Source organism: Passer montanus, unplaced genomic scaffold, assembly GCF_014805655.1.
Source record: "Passer montanus isolate IOZ18808 unplaced genomic scaffold, ASM1480565v1 scaffold45, whole genome shotgun sequence".
In the NCBI taxonomy this organism is placed as follows: Eukaryota; Metazoa; Chordata; class Aves; order Passeriformes; family Passeridae; genus Passer; species Passer montanus.
Genome location: NW_024369373.1, coordinates 1040548 through 1053100, shown reverse-complemented (window position 1 = coordinate 1053100; position 12553 = coordinate 1040548).

Here is a 12553-nt window from a genome sequence, read left to right as displayed (position 1 = left end):
AAGTTTTTTCATTCAAGTTAACTTTTTCTTCTTTAATTTATTTTTAAAGGTTAGTGTTTCTGTGGACGTATTGCTTCACATGCAATTGGATTTTTACATTTGTTTGTTTTAGTTATTGTGTTTCATATGTTATCTCTTTCTGTAGGACCTCACTGAGCTTCCAGCTGATGCCCAAGGAGAAAAGTGAAACTTTGCACAATGAAAAAAAAAGCTTTTTTATTCAAGTTAACTCTTTCTAATTTAATTTATTTTTAAAAATTAGTCTTTCTGTGGATGTATTGCTTAACATGCAATTGGATATTTACATTTGTTTGTTTTACTGGTTGTATTTATTTCATATGTTACCTCTTTCTGTAGGACCTTTTTCAGTCTGGACATACAAGATTTTAGATTCTAGTCTTACTGACCTTGCAGTCAGACTGACAACCAGCCAGCTAATTCTGATTGACCAGTATCATCTTCACAAATAACTTATGATTTCAAGACCCTTTTTCTCCAACTACTGAGCTCAGAATCAGTCAATAGCTACTGAAAGGTACCTGGCCTGGCTTAGCTCCAGTTTATCCTCTTGTTCAAGCCTTGGCCGTTTGTGACAGAGCTGACTGTGAGCTGTGGGCTTGTTTGCCCTGCCATCAATCTAACCCGAGCTTCCTGCTGCTCCTGGATGCAGTTTTGTCACTTGCCTGTGACATTAGGCTGTAAACTGCAGGGTCACCAGCTCTTAAAGCCACAAGACACTCACACTAAATCGCACAGATTATGCTCCTGCTGCGGGGGAATTTCCAGGTCAGAGGCTAACCACCTTTTCAACGCCTGTTCTTTGCACCGAAAGTGTAAAAAGTCAAGCTGGGAACCTGGTGCATAAGAGCAGCAATTCGCAGCTCTCCTTAAATGAGTCGTCACTTCCTCGTGTGTATTTTCAGCTACTCAGCAGAGCTGGTGGAGTGTCTCGAGTGCTTTGTTGCTACCAGTCAGAAAGAGAGACTACACTAAGATGCCTTTTAAGGACATTCAAGAATAGACTGATGTATAAAAAAGAGGAAAAACACACAAGAAGGTTCTTTAAGCATTTGTGGCTAATTTTGTGAACTGGTGTTAGACGTTTAATTGCAGAGGGAAAAAATCAAAACCACTAAAACCCAAACTATTTATTTAAAATACTATATACTTTTGACTTTAATAAAATGGAATAGGTTTGGTTTTATTAGTTTGCCAAGACCACAGAAATTTTAGATGACCTTAGTTCCAGGTAATTCTCATTTCAGTTCAAGACTCTCAGTTCAGGTAAGTCTCCTTCAGTTAAAATAATTATTTCAAGATAACAAAATAGAATATAAATGATGAGCTAAGCAGCTGTGTGTTTATATCAAGCACATCTGTTGTACCTCAGTTATCTTTTAAGTTTCTTCAAAATTATTTTTTCTCCTCTCTTGAGTTGGAACAGAGAAATTTTGCAGCTCATTAGTCTTGTATCCATATGTTCAAGTTGTTACTCTCTGGTGTCAGTGACTCAGAATCAGAATCGTTCTGATTCACCTTTGATATGATTCATAGCTCGCACTGAGTTCTCACTGAAGGCCAGCTGAGAAAGGGACCCTGCTGTGCCAAAGACTGTGCAGACAGAGACAGGATTTCTGCTGCAAAGAGCTTATAATTAGCTGCACTCACACATGCAATGAGCAGAACTCCAGCCCTCTCAGCCGCCGGCATCTGAGAACTCCAAAAATGGTGCTATCACACCGGAGGCACTTTTCAGCAGGGTGTTTTGGGGGTATGTTCACCTCCTGGGAAAGAGAGATTGGGACTATAGGTCCAAATAAGCCGTTCAGTTTGAAGCCTCTTGCAGGCTGGAGTGTAGATAAGCACCGCTCTAAGTCACATGAAGGAAACCCGGCTGAAGCTTTTCACTTCCCAGTTATTACTCAGCATTTCGGTTACATTGTATTGCAGAACTCTGCCCTTTGCAAAAGAGGTCACACTTGAGTTAAAAGAGTTAAATTATAAAAGACCCTTTCCATGTTTCAGGGTCTAGAGAACACAGAAGTCATTTCTCTTCTTTTGATGCCATTAGGCTCAGTGTTTCCTCTTTTGATGGACACATGAAGTTTCAAAAGCCATCACAGTGAAATCCTGCAATAATGGTATTTGACGAAACTAGTTCTGGGCTCGGCCCTCTGATCGTCTGTAGGGTGACCTCAGCACAAAATCCCTTTGACTTTAAAAGGTATAGTCCGAACCTGTCCCTGATGCCCTTTTATATCCGTGTTGTTCAGCTCTGCCTGTGACTGGCTGCTGTTGGAGCTGGAACTTCACAGCTTCTCACCTGATTTGCTTTCGGGTTTTTGTGGGATTGCCATATAAGGGTAAAAGAAAGTCTGATTCTCACCGCAACTGAGTCCTTAGGTAGTCACAAAGGAAGTTTGAGTTTTGCAAGTCTTTGCACTTCCCTTTACAAACCCCTCTGCCTGCTGGTAACCAACTCTTCTATAAAAGGAGAAAGGGTGCAGTGAAGAGATGAATCTGATTATTGGCGTTGGAACTAGGTGATGTTTAAGGTCACCTCCAAACCATTCTCTGATTCTGTGATTATGGGTAGAGATTAGAACATGCAGTATTTTAGACAATGTACTTACAGGTGGGATAACATAAATATAAACCACAGCAAATTTAACAAGGCAAACAATCCTTAACAAGATAACCTTTTCCACCAAATGTGTAACTTCTAGTGCTGAGAAACCCTACATAGCCCCTTTTGTTGATTTTCTGCTTAGCCCAGGCCTTGTTTGTATTAAATTCCAGATTACCTACTGCATTACCCAACTCTTTTGTTTTGTTTGTAATCTGTGTTTGGTGAAAACTGTAGAGGAGTAACTGAATACAGCAAGGCTGTAACTGAATAAAGGAGTCAAATGGTAGAATTCTGAATATCAACAGTCTTTGGGTTTGCTCCTTTTTTTTTTTTTTTGTTTGTTTGGTTGGTTTAATTTTGGTTGTATTAAACTGTAGAGAAGTACAGCAAGGCTGTAACTGAATAAAGGAGTCAAATGGTAGAATTCTGAATATCAACAGTCTTTGGGTTTGCTCCTTTTTTTTTTGTTTGTTTGGTTGGTTAAATTTTGATCGTATTTATTTTTTTCATTTACAGTCTGCTTTCTATGAAGGAGGTTTAGAATTTGTTGAGGGTATTTTCTCCAATGAGGAAGTGTTCCATAGAAAATATGTAACTTTAGCTGTTTCCATATATAGTACTGCAGGATGGAAAGCAGAGGATGCAGATGGAAACAGAAGGTCTCATTTCCTCATTTCCTCAGAACACAGCTTAATTCCTTCTATTTCAATTGTGATGTGGGCAGCACTACACACAGTAACACTGTGGCCCAGACTTTTTGTTCTGTCTGTGAGCGTGGATCACCTCACAGGGTGTTATCACAATTGTGTCCTTGGGGTCAGACTGTTTGGTCTGCCGACCCCAAACCCTGGAAGTGCCACTGCCATCAGAAACAATGAGATGCAAACAGTGAAAAACATCAAACTATTTTAGAGCACTGAGTGTGACAAACAAAAATGTGTTTGAGTATGAGATGGGAAAGTTCTGGTAACATTCCTGAACTCATTTTCACTCTTGTTCACCTCTTTAATGCATGCAGACTCTTTCTCCAAAGAGTGGGAGAAAACCCCTTGAAACATCCCAGATTTGTGAGGGAAGGCTTTTTCATCAGGGCAGCTGTGTTTCTTGGCAGTGTGCAATATTGACACCCACCATGTAACAAGAAACCAGTGTTTTGTCCTCTGTTGTATAGAGAACCCTTAAGTTTTGAAAATAAGTGAGGAAACATGATCGTGGCTTGTGATGTCAAGAGCCATTGAGTAAACAAATAAATTTCTTGCAGTTTCAGGGTTTGTACAAGTGGTGTTGCCCTGCTTTGTTACGTGCAGCTCCTTTTCCCACACAGCTTCTTCCTTTCCACCTGGGCTGGATTTGATCTATTCATTCTTTGTTTGTTCTTGTTGTTTGTGCAGCACAGTTTATTTTCCACCGTAACTCATCTTTTTGACTGTGAGATGCAAACAGTGAAAAACATCAAACTATTTTAGAGCACTGAGTGTGACAAACAAAAATGTGTTTGAGTATGAGATGGGAAAGTTCTGGTAACATTCCTGAACTCATTTTCACTCTTGTTCACCTCTTTAATGCATGCAGACTCTTTCTCCAAAGAGTGGGAGAAAACCCCTTGAAACATCCCAGATTTGTGAGGGAAGGCTTTTTCATCAGGGCAGCTGTGTTTCTTGGCAGTGTGCAATATTGACACCCACCATGTAACAAGAAACCAGTGTTTTGTCCTCTGTTGTATAGAGAACCCTTAAGTTTTGAAAATAAGTGAGGAAACATGATCGTGGCTTGTGATGTCAAGAGCCATTGAGTAAACAAATAAATTTCTTGCAGTTTCAGGGTTTGTACAAGTGGTGTTGCCCTGCTTTGTTACGTGCAGCTCCTTTTCCCACACAGCTTCTTCCTTTCCACCTGGGCTGGATTTGATCTATTCATTCTTTGTTTGTTCAGCACAGTTTATTTTCCACTGTAACTCATCTTTTTGACTGCTTCCCATCTTTCTGTCCAGGTGTGGAGTGTGTCTCTCAGAGTCCAAAGCCTCTGGTTACCTTTCACAGAGTAACCCAGAGCCCAAAACACACACAGTGCAGGTTGTGGGAGCATCCAGTTGTTGCTGACTGCTCTGTGCTGAGACCTCTGCTCCAAGAGTATCCAGGAAAAGGTGACACACCATATCAAAGTGTGGGAGAGGAAGCTGTTCCTGCCTCATGCCTTTCCCAGGGGTGGATGTGTGTGTATATATATATATATATATATTTTGTATATAGTATGCAGTCACGTCCTTGTACATCTCAGCATTGCCAAATTACTCCAGTCAGTTCCAGGTTGGTTTTTTTTTCAAAACTTTGGGCTATAAAAGCCTGGTTCTAGAGCAGCTTCCTGTGTGATGCAGCAGCTTCTGTGTGATCCAGCTGTACTGCCTGCTGGAGCCATGAGCTGTGGGAGGAAGTTAAGGCAATAAACTGCTTCCATCTCAGTGCTTATTCCCCATGTGGGTACTCCAGTACCTTCATAAAACACATGTGGCAGATGTGTCCCCCACAGATGCTCTCCAGAGCAGAACACAGCAGCTTTCTCTGTGTCTTCTGTTTTCAAGTTGTACTTTATCACGAGAGTCAAACCTTCATTATCAACAAGCAGTCTTAAAACTGCAAATCCAACACTTCTCCCCAGTACAAAGAGCTGTTAAAGGTCAGTCTGGCTCTTTACAGCTCGGGCCTAATTAGGCAGTGCAAACAAGCAAGAGGATAACCTGTGCTTTTGTACTGAGGAAGGTACCAGTGAGATCAAGATATTAGCAGTGAGCTGGGACAGCTTTGAAGGGCTGCCTGTAAATCATGTGCTGCTAGAGGTGACTCAGAGCCTGTGTCCCCAGACAGGGCTCAAGTTGCAGTTTAAAGCAGCGATTTCCAGCACTAAACAGAAAATATGTCACAGGAGATCAGAGTCCAAGCCAAGCTCTGTCTTTAGGTAGGGCTCTCTGCTGGCAGCTGATGTGGGGAAGGGGAGATTCAAGGTGGTGGGAAAAGAAGGTGAAGTGGTGAAATACTTAGTATGAATGGTTAGGATTGAAAAATGAAAAAACCCTCTTTTTTTTCCCCAAGATCTGTCCTTGTCTTGCTCTATGGCTTCAGGCAGGTTTGTTGTTCATTTGTACATCTCTCCACACAAATACTGCAAGAGTACATGGTGTAATGGCCCTGATTTTATTGCAGTGCTGTAGCAACATGCTTTCTAACAACACAGGGAGGAAAAGTAACAGCTTTGTTTTTACAAGCACCCCTGGAGCCACCCTTTATTCTCATCCTGCAGAAAGAATCTCCCTCCCTTAGGTACCTCCTCTCAGAGGCAATGCCAAGCTGTGGAGCTGCACAGAATAAAACTGGTTCCAGTGGCTTGAAGTGCATCAAAAACCCCCTCACACTCAAAAGCAGCCACAAATCTGGCAGAGTGTGAGGCCACCACCAAAAGTGGGTGTCACACGATACCTTCTGCCACTCAGGAAGAGCAGGCTGTTTCTATGGCTACTACTGCCTTTCTCTCAAATGCGTGAAGCACTGGTGCTGATGAGATCATATTGTATTATAGAAAAAAATATTTACTCACACACTGCTTTACACTGCAGCATTTGTTGAGCTAGTAAATATCGGACTTCCCATGTTAAAGACATTTTCCACTTAACGTATTTTTATAAAAGGATAGGATTTTCCTCGTCTCTGATTTATAAATGCATCCATTTTGGCCTCGTAAATCCTTGTTCTGGTTTCCATGACAACAGGTCTGATTTTTGAGACTATTTCTTCCCCTTACTTCGTCTCGGGTGGGGAAGAGTTGCTGTCCCCTTCCAGTAGCAATGCAATGGGCAAACCAAATGGTTGTTTTGGAGGAAAATGTGCAGAAGGCAGTTTCTGAAGCCAGAAACTTCGGCCAGTTTTTTTGAAACACAAGTGCGATGGGCAAACCAAATGGTTGTTTTGGAGGAAAATGTGCAGACTTGAAGCCAGAAACTTCAGCCAGTTTTTTTGAAACACAAGTGCAAAATGCACAAGAAGAATGGCACTGTAACCTAGCATAGGTTTGAGTCAGATTTTTTGTACATGAAAAGTCAAGTGCATGTGTAATTCCAGGAAATTTTAGTCATATACCACAGAGTCATGTACTTAACAAACTGCTCTGGTATCCCTGAATAGCTCTGTGTTGGCACACAGCAAAATAACCAGACAAAGAGGATCCGGCCAGTCTGTTCATATTGTCACTTTACAGAATAATTAGTACTGAATGCACTTTGTTATTTGAAATACACTCTCACCAGCTCTATTTTTTCCCTCAAGTCATCCCGTGTTCAGTACTGAACTGCTAGGACTGTTTGTCTCACAGATCATTCATGGCTAAGGCATATTCCTTCAATGTGGAACAGTGCACTGGAGACCGTGGGTAGTAAAGACCATAAATAATCCACAGCTGTACTCTGCAAGGAGCTTTCCAATGGATTTTGCACTTTTAATATTTTCAGGAAAAAATTAAGATAGACAGCTGCTGGTACTCCATGGCTGAAGTGGTTTAGTAATTGCTCTTCTAAAATGATAAAAAGGCCTTTTTTTGCAAACTCCTCAGAAAATCCCTGGAGAGGTCTTGGTTCCTTTTCCCTGCAGAGAAGCACAATGTATCTGCATCCTTTTGGACAATAAGTACTTTCAAATGTGCTGTCCACTCAGCTTTCAGATGAAACTTCACTCTTTTACTTCCTGCAGAGTTTTATTAATTTATGTGGGTAAAAGGCATTATTACCATAGTGTTTAAAGTGTCATTGTATTATGGCATTATAATCTCATTTTAGCTGGCAGCAGCTTGGTAAATCATCTACCCATTCCTGAAACAACTAAGGGATTGCTCCCAGTGTCTAATCCAAATGCTGGAGATTCCGGCCCATCTTTTGAAGCAGAAGTCCAGGTATTCTCCATTAAGGCAGAAGGCAGGAGTATCTCATTCAGGATGTTTTACCCACTCCATTGTAACCTGTCTGTAATTTACACTAGAGGCTACTCTGTGACTCCGCTGTCCCCACCTGTGCAGTCCCTGACACATCTCAGGGTAAAGTGAGATTATTGCTGAAAGCCAAGAGCAGTTAGGAGTGTATCAATACCAGGCGCAACAAAAAAGTGATTCAGTGATTGCCTTAAATAACCACGCACAGGTTTTGCCTTCTGTCATGACTAAAACATGCTGCCCATGCCGAGTCCCTTGGGGACAATGAAGTCACAGCAGCCCCATTTCAGCTGTGCAGCCAACTAGAGACAATATAAGCACCCTCCTTTTCTGTGCCCTACCGTGACATGCAAGGGATTAAAATGTGAGTCATCTGCTGAAAAAATACTGATCCTGAGGCAGTAGGATGGCTCTTAAGAAAGGTTTTGCATTCCGTAAATATTAATTATGAGTGGTGAAGAAAGCAGACACGACTGAAAACAATGAAACCTATGCAATTCCATCTGCACTTTTAACTTTTCAGATATCAATGTTTCCATCTAAATTGCTCTCACACTTACAACGCTTCAGTGGTTTTATAACCCATTGAAAATGAATATTTACCTTTCCAGGTTTTTTCATTTCTTGTGGTACAACTTCATGTGATATTGCCTCCACAAAAGTGTTGTGTTGAAAGCCTAAATTTTGTTTGTAGTGCTGTCTGAATGGTTCTGCAAATAATTAATTGATTCCTGCTTTTCATGTAGCCCAGAGCAAGTTTAGAGGAAATAAATGTAACATGAGTTAGTCATCCTTAAATAATCTCAAAGCAGGAAGCCCTACATTAACAGCAGGCTGATAATAAGTTGTTCAGGGCTATCTCCAGTGAAGCTTTGCTCATGACTTCAAATAAATTGATGAGCTGTCATTTATTTGTTTGTTTGCTTTTTCTCAGCGGGTGAATTTACAATCTTCTTGCTGAAGTATCAATTATTCTTGTAGAATTGAATACTGCTGTTTTAGGATTATGCATATAGAGGCTAAGGTGGTTTGAGATATGATGCAAATTAATAAGATACCAGCTCTGTTAAGACACCTGTGATAGATTTTTTTTCTTTGTACTAGAGCTGAATATTGTGTTACAGGAACAGCAAAGAATGGGATTAAAAAGAATCAGCAGACCTGATCTAACCATTTAATTTTTTATTTTTTTGCAGGCTTCTGCTGCCGACCATCTGCAGCTGCTGTCGGTCAGGCATTGATCTGACCTCTGAGGGACAGAAATCCATTCTGTTCCCTGCCTGGTCTTCAAGGCTTTTTATCCTGGCATTTAAATTGGATTTTATTCAATTTTATTTAAATCCACTGTATCAACACTTAATGAACAGAAGCCCTCCCACTCTGCTCTGTGGCATCCCATTGTATACCAGCTTTTTGTTCTTGTGTGTGTGCTATACATATTCATGTCCCTTAATCTTTCATGCTAATGTACATTTCCCTTTCCTATTCTTTTTCTCTTCTTATCATTAAATACCTGGATGATACTTAAATGTCAGAAAAGCCCTGAGAAATGCCACATACTGGAGAAAAAATAGTTTTTGTTTAAAAAGCCCTGAGCATGAGAATATCTGCTTTCCAGGCTGAGGGACTATTCTGGCCAGCTCTGAAAAAAAAGAGATCTCTTGAGAGAAATAGATTTATGTTGCTGGTGGTGTTTTGATTTTGAACTTTGATATTGAAATTAGAGATTCAGAAATGAATCCTGTCTTCTCTCTAGTTCATCTCTGCCCTGACATGATAATGGGTCACTTGGAACAATCAGCTGGCTTCATTAATTATTAATCCTAACACATGGCAAAAGCAATCTGGAGATTTGCTGGATGTGTGGGGGTCTGTTGATGGAAATGTAAAGGGGGCAATTATCAGTCTGAAAATAAATGGGGCTGGCAAGTGCCAAAGAGGAGGGGGAATCAGGAGGCTTAGGTATAGCTGGAAGAATTAAAAGATATTTTATCTTACACTCAGATTTATATCTTAAGTTACATTAAAGTGAAAACTCCTACAGCAGGGCATGTAGTTCACATGAGGATTGGGTTACTTGGCTGAGCTGTGGTCTCTGCAGATATGCATTTATAAACCTCCACAAGAATTGTGATACTTGCTGAGTGCATAGGAAAAGCAGTGAGCTGTTCACTTTTAGGAACCGATACCCAGTCGAGCAAGAATAGAACTCTTATCCATGCATTGTAGTAGCTTCTTGGGCATTTATGCTGAGGAGGGGAGCAAACAGAATCTTGAGACATGGAGTAAGAGCTGCTACATAACATGAATGCTGTTTGAAGGTGACATTTTATCTGCACAGACCTAGGTAGTCTGATGGATAGCAATACTCATTGCCACTGCAGAGAGGGAAATGGGTGCTTTTGCCCCAAAGTGGGATACTGTGAGAGAGGTTTTTCCTATGGCCTCTCCCTCTGTTTGCTGCACCAGAACAGGAGCTCATGTTCTGCTGGTTTCAAAGGGGCTCTCTGTACACTTCCTTTCTCTCAGTAATGCATTGATGAGGTTTGTGCACAATAACATCTTACTTGGATATCTTAAAGAACCCTTCCTGGGAGAGTGGTGTGTTCCAGCCCCTGCCTGCTCTGTGATGTCTGCTGCTCTCCTCTGGACATTGTCTGGATTCAGCTCCCAGGTGAGCTCTCCCTCCCAACAGCCACAGGCCCCCGTGGCAGTAGAGCCATCTGTGGCAGCTCCAGACACCTCACCCCAGGTTTTTCCTGCATTATCCAGCTCCAGTGGCAATGGAAGGCAGGGATAGAAAGGTGAACAACTCCTCCTCTCACCCCCAAATTGCTGAGGAGGGCTGGCAAACCACAAAGGTCTTTTTCCTGCTTAGGCTGCCACAGCTCAAGCAGTGCCACGGATTAATGGAGCTCCAGACTGTCTGATGGAGTTTTTCCCACAGAGCAAAATATTAACTAAGTCAATTGATTGCATTTTCATTTCTTGAGGGAGGTGCAGCCCACACATCCCATTGTGTGTGAGCACAGACAGTCTGCTGAAGCAATACTGTGTTATCTCACTGGTGCTTTGTGCTGCATCTCCAGCCCCTGCCTCTGCTGTAAAAGGAAATGGAAATTCTTGCTCCCAAGACCTATCTGACAAAGAAATAAATTCTTGTAAAGTCAGTGTCCCAAACTGAGGAAATTACAGTATCTGCTGCAGCAAAATGCTGTGATAAACCCCCATCCATCTGGAATGTTTCCATAATCCACTACAGATTGCCAATTAATTGCATACTTAGTTCAATGTAATAAGGACAGATAATAGGCTGTATTAGTGTAAGTCCCTCAGGGGCAGTGGAAATACATCACAATATTCGTAAATAGTGTATTTTTATTAAAGCAATGCCTGCAAGCTTCTGTCTGCTACCAGAAACTGATTGTGTGGGGAGCTGTACGTGTAATGAAAGGCCAGATTTACAGCACACACTCCCATTAAGTGAAGCACTTAATTGCTTACTTCAAGTACCAGTTCAAATAAACTGATCTCATCTATTTTCTAATTAAATGTGGGAAATTATAGTGTGGCTGGTTGGGACACAAGGTTTTTAAACCCTCTTCAAGAGCAAGAGGAACTGTAAACAGTGTCTTATGCCATTAAGATTAAAATACAACTGAAATCACAGAAAGATCCTTTGAACAATGGTGTGTGAAATATTTAGGATTTTGCACACATAAATAAATCGCTTTTTTTTTCTTTTTGCTAGCTTACGAAGAATCTTTTGTGTCCATTTTGGATTTTGACTAAAATTCCTATTAATTAAACCAATTACATAATGAGAAGTCATAGCTTTTAAACAAACACATATCATTCTTTTTATTTGGATGAATTGATGTTTTTTTTCTGTGCTCCACTGAACATAATATCCATGATGACCTTTTTCTGCTCACAGGAGATCTAATATTTTACAGCAATGTTTCTGGGAAGCAACTTGGTAAACAGCAATTGTTAACCAGAGGATAAAAAAATGGGAAAATTGGTTTGGAAATCAAGTCAAATTGCTACAGGATTATTAGGGTCTAAGGAATTATACAACTTTATTTCATTTATTGCTGCACTTAGTTAATCTTGCATATCTGTGACAACCACAAGAGAGTTGTGTGCATTCTCAGTTTTAAATTTTCTGAGCATTTTGTGTGTGTGTTGTATAACTGCAATATTTTAGTACCCAAATACTATAGCTCTGTACCTGCATGTGAAATCACTGCTGTAGAACCAGAGATGGATACAGTGTTCATTTTAAATGGAGTTACTTCAGGAAAGTCTTGGATTGCTCTGAAATGCCTGTGCCTGTTACCTGTCCCAAAAACTACCTGATGGTTTTCATGTTGATTTTTAATATGTTCTCCTGTGAATTTTTCAGAAATGAGCTGAGCACGTTTAGAACAGTTTGCTGCTATCGAGAACCATTTTGTCTTTGCTGTTTCCTTCTCCTCAGGTTGTCACATGACTGATGAAGCAAAAATTCACTCATGAGCCACTGCTTGTAAGAAGAGACAGGATGAAGCTGAGCCTCCCTGCCTCCTCATGTATTATACATGTAAAAGGCATGATAATTTCATAGGATTTCACACTCTAAAAATAATGTCCCCATGACCCAGGGTCTCTGGATCTTCCTCGTAGCAGGCACTACATGAATTAATCACTCAGCTCCACTTTTGTGCCATAGACTCAGTTTAGCCAATTCCCAGGAGTGCCAGGCATTGCATTTGCTGGTTCTGTTATTTATTAGCCCTGGAAACATGAAGCACTCATGTCCACAGGGAGGGTCAGCTTCCATTTAGCCTCTCCCAAGCACAGACATTATTATTTTAGCATAATTTAGCTTTGTTATGCTGCTAGGGAGAAATTACTTCAGTAGATTACAACTAGATGGATGTTTTCCTCTCTTAAATGCAAGGGGTTTTTTGC